The 13,097-nt window shown below is 43.6% G+C and overlaps 1 protein-coding gene across 1 annotated transcript in view; it reads left to right on the forward strand.

The window, feature by feature from the left end:
* The window catches only part of PLAA (phospholipase A2 activating protein), a 164,024-nt gene that overhangs the window by 108,261 nt on the left and 42,666 nt on the right, over positions 1-13,097 (forward strand). The gene's annotated exons all lie outside the window — the stretch shown is intronic.

The raw sequence follows: 13,097 nt of genomic DNA on the forward strand, positions 1-13,097 counted from the left end.
AATGGGAGAGAAAAATATCAGCAAAATCCTCGCCCAGGCCTCAATATACGGAATAACATCAAATTAAAAAAGTTAAAAACACGGATAAACTTCACACTGCGGAGACTGAAGAAAGATCCCTCTGCATTGCAAGAGCTGAGGCAGTTAAAAGCGATTCGGAAAAAAATTATCTGGCAAAACAAAAAGGAAGCCGAAGAAACTCTTTGGGCCAAACTCCTGTATGATATAAAGAACAACAGCAGCGCACAATTTTGGAAGAAAATTAATGCCCTATCTAATCCTCAAGGTCAGTGTATCAGTTCCAATGTCACAGAAGAAGCATGGACAACTTTCCTTGAACCTCATTTTAATAAAGATCAGACCCCCCAAACTGGCTCAAACACTCCTGCTTCCAGTATGGAAACTCAACTGCTCCAGCTGAATCTGATTACAGAAAATGGGCAGAATTGTACAATTACAATCACAAATACACAAATTCCCGAAAGAATTTTGAAACGTGGACGCGAAGGAGCTCCTGGTCCTAATGGGATCCTGCCCATATTATTCAAACAAGACCCTGAATTTTGGGCTACCGCCCTAAAACCGGTTTTTGATAGAAACCTGCAGACGTCGATAGTACCATCATTATGGAGAGGCTCAATAATCTCTCCTATCTACAAAAAAGGCAACAGGAACGATCCAAGGAGCTACCGATTGGTAGCCCTTTTGGATAATGACGCCAAATATTATGCCGGGGTGCTCCTCCAAGAATTAATAACATGGTCTACAGAAATTAAAGCAATACCCTATAATCAAACCGGCTTCTGTAGAGACATGGGCACTGCTACTAACATCTCCGCCCTCTCACTAATGATAGACGCTGCACTTCTAATCAAACAACCTTTATATATCTGTTTTATCGACTATAGTTCCGCATTTGACCATATAAACAGAAATATTCTGTGGCAAAAACTAAAAAAGCTAGGTATTCCACCACTGCTATTAACACAACTAATCCTTCTGCACAGTAACACCTGGGTACAAGTAAAGTTGGGGGCAGGAGACCATCTATCAAAAAAGAATAATACAACCTCAGGATTAAAACAAGGGTGTGTATTAGCCCTGACACTATTCAACTTATTTATGGCCGAGCTCTCAATCCAACTTGATGGAAGCAATGCGCATGCCCCGAAGCTGGGAGGTCGCCAGCTATCTAACCTCCTATACGCAGATGATTTAGTTCTCATCAGTCAGACACCCATAGGATTACAACGCCTGCTGGACATCACATCTCAATACTCAGAAAACAACAAACTAAGTATCAACCAAGACCAGACAAAAGTCATGTGTGTAAATTACCGGAAAATAAAAACAAAATACAACTGGCACCTGGCAAAATACAAGCTTGAAGTCGTTCAAGACTACAAATATCTGGGGGTTATGATCGACAGCAAAGGCAATTACAAAGCACAGTTCGAGGCAATAAAAAAGAGGGGGTTAACAACAGCAGTAGCTTTAAGAAACTTGAAGAATATAACTGCTGGACCAAGCTATCTCCCACTGACCAAGGTGATTCAGGCCAAACTGATACCATCAATCACCTATGGAAGTGAAGCCATGAGAGGGAGGGATGCGGAAATATTAAATGGCACCATCACAAGAGCACTGAGAATAATTTATGGGCTGCCTGGATTTATCTCTCCGGCGCAAATGAGGTTGGGATTTGGGATACAAGGGCAGGAGCTAGCCAGAAAAGGAGCTTTTGTTAAAGCTTGGTTCAAGATAAAAAAAAAAGGGCAGCCAGGAACGCTGAATTTTTACTTGTGGAGAGAAGTGGAAACAATAGGAACTTGCCCAGCCAGATATTACTTGAACACTGCATTGGACCAGCTGGGGCTACGGCAACTCTGGGCAATGCCCGGGACCATGGCTAGCTTCAAGAAACTATATAACAGAAAAAGAAAAAGACCTACCCCGGGAAAGAAGTTAATATTATTATATTTGTTTGTACTCTGGGCACCCAATAATCGATGTCCCTATCTCACTCAAACCTCTTGTGTTTCTGCCACGTAAGTGGAAATCTAATACTATACACAAACAGTGTCTATTATTACAGTCTGTGGAAAGGAAAGCTCCTATGTGTCAATGTGTTTCCCTCAACTGGTGTGCTGTGACGTACTATTAGTAGTGAAGCAAAAAGTACAGGAAAAAAAGGGTGTGAAAGGCCGGCAGTGCCTCACGGAAGTAGCCCCAACGAGGTTGTGTAGACAGGTACTCGCCTAATACCTCACGTTATCATCATAGGCCACTGCCGCCAAAACAGAAAAAAGAAGAAAGAAGGAGTGCTGGAAACCTCATGCTAATCCTAATATCTAGTGTTTAGAAAGAAAATCATATAGTGACATGTATCTAATTGTGTAGAAAAAAAGAGGAAATGTCGACCCAACAGCGGGAAGACTGAGTCTGATCAGGACCCAGGTCACTCCAGTTAAAACCGAGCAGCACTACACTGGCTATGTGAAACTTTATTCTATGCTGTGTAGCTGCTCATTAAAACCAACATGTTTCGTTGCCCAGTTAAATTTAACGGCAACTTCTTCAGGGCTAGGGTCGACTGGTCTCTCTGCGTCGCTAGTTCAGACCAGCGATTTGTTTGTCAGCACCTGGGGGAAACACAATTAAAAACACACACTCAGTTTGCCACCCATATAATCAATATGGGTCCTTCACAAGAACATGAGAGCAACTGCTCATCCATTACGGTGCCTGCACCACAACTGACGTTCATATTTACCATCACAGATGATGTCTGTCAGCATACCTGAACCTTTGGTATGTGTGGATGTATGTCATGTCATAAAAACCTGGACTGCTTGCCCAGCGGCTGCGGAACCACGTTTCTGGAAGGGCACAAAGATACATACAGTAATTAAAACACCCCGATTTGGACTATGTAGTCCCATCTGCTCATGTATCAATTGTCCGCTCTTATTAATAGGCCATAATTTCCATATTCCCAGGGTACAGCGGTAATGCCAGAGTTGTAGTATTCCCCAGATTATATCATAACTTCAATACATGTTCCGTATCATTGCATGTCCATCAGTTTGATACTCGATAGCTGCGCTACTTTAAGTGTGTTCATAGTGCTGCGACTGCCTGCTTATTAGAGAAACCAGACCTCCCCCATTGCTAGACAGTGCTTCGGTAAAGGCTTGCCACAGACTGGCTCCGGAGTAGGATTACACCCCTCCTTGGTATATACGAATAGGGCCTGATCACTGTAATCACCCTTTGTGATCTTACCTCGTCAGCCTGATCGTCCGGACGTAGCTCATCCTCCATCACGGACGGGAAGGCTACTTCCTGCTTAAATGCATCTCGCGCGCTGTGACACGCGCATGCGCAGTTGTTTACTGAGGGTGCTGGCGGCCATATTGTGTTAACCGCCCGTACTTACTCCACTACACCTGATATCTCCCTTGTTATATCTAGGGTATGTTATGGTATAAACTTGACGTCTCAGACTGATATTTGTAGGGACTTCGAGCGCCACTGAAAAGAATGATATTTGTAGGGACTTCGAGCGCCACTGAAAAGAATGGTTCAGAAAGAGTGATCAATTTTAAATGTACTTCAACTGCAGTCCTATGTGTCTGCATTATGAGGGCTGTTAAGAATGGGTTAAAGGTGCGCTAGAATCGCCAACCTCATGGATTACACCCGTCTGCTCATGTATAGACTTCTGGCATGTATATTACGGCTGGTGAGTGATTCTATGTGTGTGATCGTCAGCCTTGTGTGATACTCCCAACCACAGGTCATGGGTGTACTGCCTTACTGTGCTACCTTGCCCCACTCAATAAAATAGTTGAGGCCCTGTTGGTCTGCTTTCTCTTGGTAGATCCAACGAGCCTCCTTGGTCGATAGCCTGGCTTCCATGTTGTAGGTGTCACCAAACACTCGCTCCAGTACCACCCAGCGTATATCTCTTGGGTTATGTCCGGCTGCCAGGAAGTGCTGGACCAATTTCGTGGTCAGTTTGCCCACCCTGATGGTACTCAGGTGTTCCTGTACTCGGATCTTTACTTTGCGTGTGGTGAGACCAATATACTGCAAGCCACAGGGACACGTCAGTCTGTAGATGACATTATTTGTGTTGCAGTTACTGAATGAGTTCAAGTGCCAGGTCTTGCCACCTACCAAGATGACACTTTTGGTAGGGGTAGTGAGTTCGCACACTGTACATCCGCCGCATTGGTAGTGCCCGGGCGGGATGCCAGTGTCCTTGGTCTTATACTGGGGTCGTGAGTGCACCAAGCGGTCACGTAGATTGGTGGACCGCTTAAAGGCAAATCGTGGATGTGGCATCGTCATAGTCTGTGTGTTGCGCAGGGACCAATGTTTCCTGATTATCTGTCTAACTTTGGTGGACAGGGGACCAAAGGTTGTGACCACCGGGATGCAATCCCCTTTGGTTTTGGGTGTTCTTTCCAAAAGAGCAGCTCTGGGAGTGTTCAAGGCTCGGTTCTACGATGTTCCACAAACCTTCGTGCTCCAATGTGTTGAACTGGCTCTTACAAAAAAATGTTTTGCCTACAAAGATCAGCTATACCTGCAAGTGTCCGGGACATCTATGGGGGCTACATTTGCCCCCAGTCTGGCTTGTATTTACGTGGGCCAATTCGAGACCGGCCACGTCCTACATCGCAATAATCCCTTCCAGAGGAATATTGCCCTCTGGAGGCGATATATTGACGATGTCTTGTGTATATGGACGGGATCTAGGACCGATCTGGATGAATTCCTCGTGTCGCTCAATAGCCTGGACGAATGCCTTAAATTCACATGGACCATCAGTGACACGGTAGCCACATACTTGGATTTGGACATCAGGGCGGAAAATCATAAACTTGTCACTAATGTCCATCAAAAACCTACCGACAAGAATTCCCTGCTGCATTACAGATCCTACCACCCTAGGGCCCTGAGAGACAATCTGCCCGTGGGACAGTTCTTGCGGTACCGCAGGAACTGTTCATCCACAGAGGAATTTGTTACACAAGCTGAAGCCCTTTCTTGTAAATTGGAGGAACGATCATACCCCACGAAGATAATCAAACAAGCACGGAAACGAGCCTTGAACACTCCCAGAGCTGCTCTTTTGGAAAGAACACCCAAAACCAAAGGGGATTGCATCCCGGTGGTCACAACCTTTGGTCCCCTGTCCACCAAAGTTAGACAGATAATCAGGAAACCTTGGTCCCTGCTCAACACACCGACTATGACGATGCCACATCCACGATTTGCCTTTAAGCGGTCCACCAATCTACGTGACCGCTTGGTGCACTCACGACCCCAGTATAAGACCAAGGACACTGGCATCCCGCCCGGGCACTACCAATGCGGCGGATGTACAGTGTGCGAACTCACTACCCCTACCAAAAGTGTCATCTTGGTAGGTGGCAAGACCTGGCACTTGAACTCATTCAGTAACTGCAACACAAATAATGTCATCTACAGACTGACGTGTCCCTGTGGCTTGCAGTATATTGGTCTCACCACACGCAAAGTAAAGATCAGAGTACAGGAACACCTGAGTACCATCAGGGTGGGCAAACTGACCACGAAATTGGTCCAGCACTTCCTGGCAGCCGGACATAACCCAAGAGATATACGCTGGGTGGTACTGGAGCGAGTGTTTGGTGACACCTACAACATGGAAGCCAGGCTATCGACCAAGGAGGCTCGTTGGATCTACCAAGAGAAAGCAGACCAACAGGGCCTCAACGATTTTATTGAGTGGGGCAAGGTAGCACAGTAAGGCAGTACACCCATGACCTGTGGTTGGGAGTATCACACAAGGCTGACGATCACGCACATATAGAATCACTCACCAGCCATAATATACATGCCAGAAGTCTATACATGAGCAGACGGGTGTAATCCATGAGGTTGGCGATTCTAGCGCACCTTTAACCCATTCTTAACAGCCCTCATAATGCAGACACATATGACTGCAGTTGAAGTACATTTAAAATTGATCACTCTTTCTGAACCATTCTTTTCAGTGGCGCTCGAAGTCCCTACAAATATCATTCTTTTCAGTGGCGCTCGAAGTCCCTACAAATATCAGTCTGAGAGGTCAAGTTTATACCATAACATACCCTAGATATAACAAGGGAGATATCAGGTGTAGTGGAGTAAGTACGGGCGGTTAACACAATATGGCCGCCAGCACCCTCAGTAAACAACTGCGCATGCGCGTGTCACAGCGCGCGAGATGCATTTAAGCAGGAAGTAGCCTTCCCGTCCGTGATGGAGGATGAGCTACGTCCGGACGATCAGGCTGACGAGGTAAGATCACAAAGGGTGATTACAGTGATCAGGCCCTATTCGTATATACCAAGGAGGGGTGTAATCCTACTCCGGAGCCAGTCTGTGGCAAGCCTTTACCGAAGCACTGTCTAGCAATGGGGGAGGTCTGGTTTCTCTAATAAGCAGGCAGTCGCAGCACTATGAACACACTTAGAGCAGCTCAGCTATCGAGTATCAAACTGATGGACATGCAATGATACGGAACATGTATTGAAGTTATGATATAATCTGGGGAATACTATAACTCTGGCATTACCGCTGTACCCTGGGAATATGGAAATTATGGCCTATTAATAAGAGCGGACAATTGATACATGAGCAGATGGGACTACATAGTCCAAATCGGGGTGTTTTAATTACTGTATGTATCTTTGTGCCCTTCCAGAAACGTGGTTCCGCAGCCGCTGGGCAAGCAGTCCAGGTTTTTATGACATGACATACATCCACACATACCAAAGGTTCAGGTATGCTGACAGACATCACCTGTGATGGTAAATATGAACGTCAGTTGTGGTGCAGGCACCGTAATGGATGAGCAGTTGCTCTCATGTTCTTGTGAAGGACCCATATTGATTATATGGGTGGCAAACTGAGTGTGTGTTTTTAATTGTGTTTCCCCCAGGTGCTGACAAACAAATCGCTGGTCTGAACTAGCGACGCAGAGAGACCAGTCGACCCTAGCCCTGAAGAAGTTGCCGTTAAATTTAACTGGGCAACGAAACATGTTGGTTTTAATGAGCAGCTACACAGCATAGAATAAAGTTTCACATAGCCAGTGTTGTGCTGCTCGGTTTTAACTGGAGTGACCTGGGTCCTGATCAGACTCAGTCTTCCCGCTGTTGGGTCGACATTTCCTCTTTTTTTCTACACAATTAGATACATGTCACTATATGATTTTCTTTCTAAACACTACATATTAGGATTAGCATGAGGTTTCCAGCACTCCTTCTTTCTTCTTTTTTCTGTTTTGGCGGCAGTGGCCTATGATGATAACGTGAGGTAGTAGGCGAGTACCTGTCTACACAACCTCGTTGGGGCTACTTCCGTGAGGCACTGCCGGCCTTTCACACCCTTTTTTTCCTGTACTTTTTGCTTCACTACTAATAGTACGTCACAGCACACCAGTTGTGGGAAACACATTGACACATAGGAGCTTTCCTTTCCACAGACTGTAATAATAGACACGGTTTGTGTATAGTATTAGATTTCCACTTACGTGGCAGAAACACAAGAGGTTTGAGTGAGATAGGGACATCGATTATTGGGTGCCCAGAGTACAAACAAATATAATAATATTAACTTCTTTCCCGGGGTAGGTCTTTTTCTGTTATATGGTCCTGAGAGGGGGGCGACCTACCCTTTGACCCCCTTGGCTCCCTTTTTGTTGATAGCTTCAAGAAACAACATAGTCAAAAAAGAGTCTATTTAACAAGACAAAGCGACCTTGATAAAACGCTCACATGGCTGGCTTACGATACAAACCTATAGGAAAGCGACTCCTCAAGCCTATCTCCTTTCTAACTTCTCTAGAACCATTAAAGAAAAGTTCTTGAAATTTCGGTTAGGTCTATTACCGACGGCATACCATCTGCCTCCTTGGCTGCGCCCCCCAAAGCCAGCAATGTGCCGTCTTTGTGGTGAAGGAGAGGAGGACATAGTCCACATCATAACGATTTGCCGTGAGCTGATGCGAGAACGCCGGTTACTACTTAGACCTATCTTTAACAAAAACCAATTACGGTCGTGCAGACAAGCGGTGCTTGCAAGCTTCTCTGGTGAAGACATTCAACTAAGCTGTTGCCTAGTAAAGTTTTTATCTGTAGCTGACCTTCGTTTTAAAAATAAGTGTACTGCAACAGTGTTTTAAACCAATTGGCTCAAGCTTTTTTGCACAAGCAAATGCCCTAAGAAAATCATCAAAATGTCAAATAAATGGCCATCTTTCCTCCTTGAGGTGGCACTATGCACTTTAAATATGCACTTTAAATCTGCACTCCTCGGCCTGATATCATTCTGCAGTTAAGACTCTGATTAGGGGGGTAACTCTACCTCACGAACTGCTGCTAATATTCCCAACAGAAATGAAGAAATAAGATTATGGGCTACCAAGGCAGGGGGAGTGGATATTCTCTGCAATTTTAAACGTGTGTTTTTAATCAGCTGTTTATTTTTCTTTTTTTAACTTTTCATGTTAATAAGAGCTGGTCAATTTTTGTAATGGTTTTAATTAACTGTACAATAAACATATTTACTTTACTCTGCAAAGACGATCCAGTCACAGGTTGACGAAAAATTAACTCCTTGAAAAGCAGGCAGCAGTTAATATAGAAGATGTCAAACAAAGTTCAGTAGAATTACCACTCATGGCCACATGATGGCAGTGAAGTAACAGAGTGTCTCTATACTGAAGAAAGAACACTCTATGATAATGACGAATTGGAATCATAAGAACGAGAGGAGCCACGACGGAGGGCAGCAAGTAAGGAAACAGTATGCTTGGCGCTGTAGGAAAACGTTGTGTGAGCATTGGTGGCAGTTTGAAGGCAGAGGGCAGTAGGCATCCAGAGTGAACCGCATAGAACGTCTGAGGGGAACCACAATGACATCAGGGAAACAGGCTTGTGAAAGTAAGAGCGCGCTACTAGTGACACGCAGACCGATTTTAAACGACTGTTGCAGTTAAACTGCCAACCGAGTGCCAATGTTAAATGTAAAATATTAACTTACTTGGGCAAATGTCACAAAAGACGCAGTGAGCTGAATCCAAACAGAGTGATGGGGAGACACAATCCAAGCAGTAACACCGCAAAGTACTGCAAATTGACCCAGAAAGCGGCTGTATAAAACAAGCAGTGGTTGTAGATCCAGTTAAGCTGAAGTGGACACAACAGAGTCCAGAACACCCAGTTAGAGTCACAGCAAGCAAAATCCCAGGGTTGGGAACAAAGAAAATGCAGCACAGCATGGTAGACAGCAGAACAGAAAAAACGCTTTTCCAAAGTAACTGCACAGGCAACAAGGCAAAGACAGTTCATCCAAAGCAGGAGGGCAGACTTCCACCAAGACAGGCAGTCAGTGGACAGCAGGCAGGCAGGTAGGAACTGGCACCTTAGATCACTGGTAAAACGTTCCTAAAATCCAACAGGTAGCAGGAACCAACCCAAATCCAAATGTCGAGTACTCACTAATACATGCAAATAATGTCCAGGTTACAGATAATGTTCTCTGTCAACATGTTACAGGACAGGAACAGTTCAGCAAAGACAGGCAGGCTTCAAGACAATGATGGAAAGTCTAAGACAAACTGGCAGTTACTGGTTGGGGCGACCGATGAAATGGTCACTGGTGGGGCATTAGGGGTGCCAGGTTTGTTCAAATCCACAGGTTGTAGTTTCTTTCTTCAGTTTTAAAAGTCCAATCTCCATTGAAGTAGCACGCAGGTTCTTTAAAATCGTCACCAGTGTTACAATTGAATGAAAGATACGTGGTCCAGTGATGTAGTTCAGGATCACAGCTTTATTCTTCAGATAGGATCCAAGTTATGTCTCATGCTATGCTTCTTACAATGCCATGCAATGCCCCACCAGGAGCAGCCTCCTTGCTGCTCAGCCCTTCCACACCAACTGATTCCTTCTTCCCACTCAAACACTCTCAACATTCTGATGACATCACATAGACTGAGCAGCAAGGCAAGGGCAGCAACATAGAGGATGCATTAATCACTTACTAGGTTATAACAATTACTTATAATATCCAACAGAGGATTTATTTCAAATGCTACCCAATGTGCTGGGGCTCCCTAACGGTTTTTGAAATCTGTTGTTTATCATATCACACTGTCATGTTGGTACATAGCACTCACGCAATCCCCAATGACTTCTACACCTGTTACTGGTTGGTTTTGGTGTTAGTGTCATTCTCTAGCATATCGGATCCTTCTGGATTTAGGCTGCCTATTTAATACAATTTACTGTGTCTAGTTTATCTTCTTTTCCTCTGTATTCTTGCCTGTGAATCAAAGTTCCTCTCTCTAAATCTGGATAACACAGGATCCTGTGCTGTTAAATTTGCCTGTTCAGGAGAGCTTTCTGATCTGTCTTACTCTTAACTGAGCTCGTTGACATTGTCCGCTGTTTGAGCTCTTGAGCCGGACATAAAATGAAGCTTTGAAATTATATACTTGTAGACCTTCATGTGCACTTTGCTTGTCCAGCTCTGCCTTTACTCTGTGTTCCAAGCAACAGCCTTTACCTCCAATCACGTCTGTATTACATACTCTACTATCATTATGCGCATCTGAATGTTTTGCTCTTCAAGTTTTCCAACATGTTGTGGGGGTTCGTTCCCTAAATGTTGGTGTCCTTGCTTATGCAATCTTTGCTTGTCTTAAAGGAGTTCCCAGTCTTTCATTGAGAGGTAGCCACCAATGAAAATGCCCAGTATGGTGATCTTCATAGACCAGCAATTGGAACTTGAGCTACTAATATCTTCACCTAGCCACCGCTAAGAAAGGATGAAATTGGGTACCTTATTCTTAAATAAACTGTACTAAGATGTATCTGGTCTGGTGACTCAGAGTAGTCTTTCCACTGCAGGAATCTTTTTACTCTCACGGGTTCAAATTGAAGTGGGTCTACTCAGCCTTTCATCCTTCTGTGGTTGATAAGATTGGTAACAGTAAACATCCGGTATTCAGCATTAAGACGCCCCTCACAGTGAAACTGCCCTTTACTAGCACACATCTGTGTATCACTTTGTCTAAAACTGCAGTCGCCAAGAAAAAGTATGTACATCTATTCACAAGAGGCCAAAGCTAGCAAACCTTTAGTCCAAAGAACCTCTCCTCAATTGATTATACAATATAATTTCTATGAAGACATCTGCCATTCAACACTCACTGGAATTCGTCTCAGACATTGCTAACTGTTTCTTAGAAATGTTGCCAAGATTAAAATGGACATTAAGAAGTAAAAGTTGACTCTTTAATCTCCCTTCATCTTAGTCAAACATTGGAAGGAAATCATTCCTCAAGATCATGTCGTTCATTAAACCTACCACCTTTGTGAATGTTGTTATTTTCCCTGCTGTGTTTAAGGTGCTTGCATAATTCCCCATCAAAATAATAAGCACCTTACTTTCCCAAGGAATTTCTCTTACCTTAGTTCAGTTCAGATGTGCACTCCCTTGCAAGAAAAAGGATTTTGTGAAATTGCACTTCCATACCGTTAGGAAGTCTGTATTATCTCCCACACTTAATATCCTCATTGAAACAAAGTCTCCTGTTATACAGCATTGGGGCATTTCCCTCATCCTGTATGTAAATGACACAAGTGAATCTGAGGCCCTCATTTATACATATTTGGGAGATGAGAGCAGACCATCTGGCTCTGAAATCGTTCCTGCATTTAATAAAGATAGACACCATTATTATTCAAACAGACAATACCACAATGTTGTATTATCGAATTAAGGACTATCTTTAGTTCATTCAGACAAACAAGCTTATAAGGTGCCTCTTGGAACAACAAGGGTAGGTGTTTAACAATGAAGTGCTTAGAAGTATCTTCAGAAATTCACCTTTTTGTCTCGGATACAAACACAGCATACTGAGACTTCGTGTTAACATAGGCAGCACCTAATTGTAGAGGGCATGTACTTTTGATCAGGAATGTCACAATACACATTACACTTTTACACCAGGTCATACCTTTCTAAGCAATTTTTGCACAGTTGGATTATACATTTTCCTTGATTCTTCCTGATTTTCTACCTCCGCAGTGAAGGGATGAGCTTGCTACTCCATTCTAAGGTTTATGAATATTCAAGACTTTCCAATGAGTTTTCATCATAGGATGTTCTTTGATAGTTATAAATGCTTTAATAATCCCCTATGGCGTGCATGTACTCCAACACACGCTGTTTACATGTTATCTTCACCTTAACGTTTACCACAAAGTCTCAGGACAAGATATCATGTACCCAGCCAGGTGCCAGATTGTGTACAGCAGTATAAGAACTGGAGTTACTTTTGTCAATTAAAATGTCTAGAGCTTGAGACTTTTCTCCAGTTCACACATGCTGTTTACATGTTTTTTTCAAACTGAATGGACTCTCGGAACACCTTTCTGTTTAGTTATTCTTCCATGCAAATATTATTCAAGTATGGTTTTTTTCATGAGCTCATGTTTAATTGTAGACAATGGAAGTTTATCAGAGTTGTCATTTTTCTCCTGAGTGTCCATAATGATGCCTGATTATGAGCTGAGTTGCAGCATCTGACATGCAAAACCCCTTCAAAATATTGTGTAAATGAGGGTAAACATGCAGATTGATATGCTTACATTAGGGCGAGTGGGAGAAAGGGGCCTGTCCTTTGAAGAAAAAACCTGGGAGGCTTCCCTTTCCACATTGTACTAGCTGTTGCCTCCCAAAGCCATTTATTTTTATTAATTACAGTATATCTGCTGCCCAATTATAACCAGCTGGGGAAACTGAGATCGTTTAGGAGTTAATTGAAGATTACTATGTTGTTCAGAGCTCATGGATTTCCTTATGATGTCGACTGAGGAAATCCGGGTCTTGAATCTGTACCTCTGGGATATGTATCGCCAGCAGAGAGAGTTTTCTGTCCATTGCCCAATGCTACAGGGAGAACTGTCTTGATCCTCCTTATTTGTTAGTATAATGCATCATGGTGGTACTGTCTCTTTGAATCATTATGTCCTTTGAGGACAGAGAAG

The sequence above is a fragment of the Triturus cristatus genome, chromosome 2_2 (assembly GCF_964204655.1).
Source record: "Triturus cristatus chromosome 2_2, aTriCri1.1, whole genome shotgun sequence".
In the NCBI taxonomy this organism is placed as follows: Eukaryota; Metazoa; Chordata; class Amphibia; order Caudata; family Salamandridae; genus Triturus; species Triturus cristatus.